General features: G+C 38.4%; 1 protein-coding gene across 1 annotated transcript in view; it reads right to left on the minus strand.

Annotated features, from left to right (window-relative positions):
- Positions 1 to 2,540, minus strand: part of LOC109474881 (apoptosis-resistant E3 ubiquitin protein ligase 1-like) — a 14,841-nt gene that overhangs the window by 2,623 nt on the left and 9,678 nt on the right. The window lies entirely within an intron of this gene.

Consider the following 2,540-nt stretch of genomic DNA (forward strand, 5'->3'; position numbering starts at 1 on the left):
GCAACATATATTACATGTAGACATTAATTCTACATTTTGTCTTTACCCAGATTTTGCAGTGCCAGTGAAATGTTTGTTTACCATAGGACAGACGCCTTTGACGCTACATGGCACAAACAATGCTATTCTTTCATATCTCGTCTGTATAGGCCACACCAATTTAATTTGTTGGTTCTCGGATTCGCCTCTTCATTTTTTTCTGATTTGCAAAAAAAAAAAAAAAAGAATTCTGGTTCTGAATCAACTCAAAAATGCTCATATTTTGCCCCAACAGTTGAGGAAATTCCTTTTCTTCCTAGTTGTTACAGTTTTTTCCTATCTATCAATGCAGTGGTTTGATTAAAAGTTCAAAATTTATACTTTAAATTTTAACCCTAGCCTTTTTTGTTTGACTTCATGGCTCATATTGTAGCATTTGGGGCTATAATAGGATGCCTAGACCTGTTTTTATTTTTTTCGCCCTGTCGCTTCATATTTTTTCTGAAAAAATCCGAGAACCAACAAATTAAATTGGTGTGGCCTAACAAGAAATCATACATTTCAGACCTCCAGAAGGTATTTTGGGTTTGGCGATGCCTCGGGGGCTTTTAGTATACCATGTGTCCAGTTTAGAAAAATTATGATAATTTATTCAAAAACCCTAAATCAGAGTTACCAAAAGCCCTAAATTAGGGTAAATAAAACCCTAAATTTGGGTTACAAAAACCCTAAATTAGGGTTACTAGAAAAACTTAAATTAGGGTTACCAAAAAACATTCAATTAGGGTTACCAACCAAACCTTTAAATTAAAAAAAAAAGATTATTAGCCAAATGCAAAAAACATTGATTCAATACCAACTATCACTACAAATCTGTTGTTAATCCCAGCATTGGTCAATCTAGTGATATAAAACTCTTCACCAGCACTAACCTTCTCAAAGCCCCATGCTCCTCCCTGGATCTCACAGTGCTGTTTGAAGTCTGCTATGCTGTAGTCTCCAGTCCCACATATCAGCAGCTGCAGGGGACCACAAGGCCAGGTCACATCAATCCTATTTTGGTTTTCATTATCAAAAATCACCAAAGTAGCTGAACCAGCACAGACTGATTTTTTTCATATCTCCCTGGTTCAAATAAGAGAAAATTACCTCAAGTTCATTTTCATCAAAAATGCTGAGGAGATTGTCTGGGATGAGCTCATTCAGACCTGGGTAGAGAAAATAGCAGTCATAGAACATTATGTGGCCTACATCAGCACAAAATATCACACAGTACAGTCATGCAAGTAGCACAATAAGGGAGAGGTACAATTAAATCTGCCCTGCTTTGCGTGTCAGTCAAGTTCTGTCCCTTGTTTCATCTGCAATGGGATCACTTTACTTTGGCTGGGTGTCTTCTATTTCTGAGAAACTAACTTGCACCTGGGCTAATGTGCAAGCAGATTTTGTGGGGAAAAGGTAGCCTGCTATATTGGCCTCCTGTACCTATTGGCCACCCCACATGGATACACTGGAGCTTCATTATCCCAGCCAATGCATACATGTGGCCAACATATGCTCCCCTTGCCCCACAGAATCTGCTTGGAGATTACACATGGTCAACCTAGCTTCCTGAACAGCTTGCACACAGGGCAAATTTGCAAACTGGGCAAATTTGATGCTGTTAAATGAATGTTATGATTTTGTGAAAATATCAAACTTTCCATCCATTTCTAGTTTTTTGTGTGCTAAGCGTTACATTTTTGTTTATCTGAATTATGTTTGAAATATTTTTTTAAAATTCCATTCGGAAAAAGACCATACTGGATGGTAAATCTGAGAGTGATGTACAGTTACTATATCCAACCTTTTAGGAAGTATTCCAGCTCCTCCTGTACTGTAGCTGCGAGCCGGTACTGTGCCAGACTGTCCAGGTACCGCAGCTTGTTGTCATTTGTGACGGGCATGTGGGCTCCACCAGGGACAAGCTCTGCAGTCTGGGAATGGCAGAAAATTACAAGTCCAGGTATGGTGCACCAGTGTATTATGTTTGGGTGTGTCTGTCTGTGTGTTTGCCTTTGTTCCTAGGTACATGACATTGTGTGGTATTAGATGCAGTAGTTGAATACATATGGGAAACAAAAAACTTGTATGAGCATGACCTTAAGATATCATTTAAGAGTCATGGTATTTATCTACTACAAATGAAATTTAACGTTCCTTCTGACCTTGACTAGTTTCCCCATGACATCATAAACCTCTTCAGTAAAGTTCAGCTCCATGTCCTCTACATCGTTAGTCTCTATATACTGCACTTTGGTCTTGTAGAACTCAGGGTCATCTGCTGCAAAGTGCTGGGGGGAGCAATTACAGCAACATACTCTGTGATATACATGTAAACGTACCCTTATTTCCACAGTATTGTGCAGAAATGTTTATATCCTATGAAGATTTTTTTACAAATATTTCTTTTAAATACTCTTAAATCCCATGCAAAATTTCAAAATCGCATGCAAATGTATGTAATGCAATTCTTTACAGAATAGACATTCAAATCCCATGCCCGTAGCCAGAGAGTTCGG

This window comes from Branchiostoma belcheri, unplaced genomic scaffold (assembly GCF_001625305.1).
Source record: "Branchiostoma belcheri isolate BF01 breed outbred unplaced genomic scaffold, Haploidv18h27 scaffold32, whole genome shotgun sequence".
NCBI classification, from domain to species: Eukaryota; Metazoa; Chordata; class Leptocardii; order Amphioxiformes; family Branchiostomatidae; genus Branchiostoma; species Branchiostoma belcheri.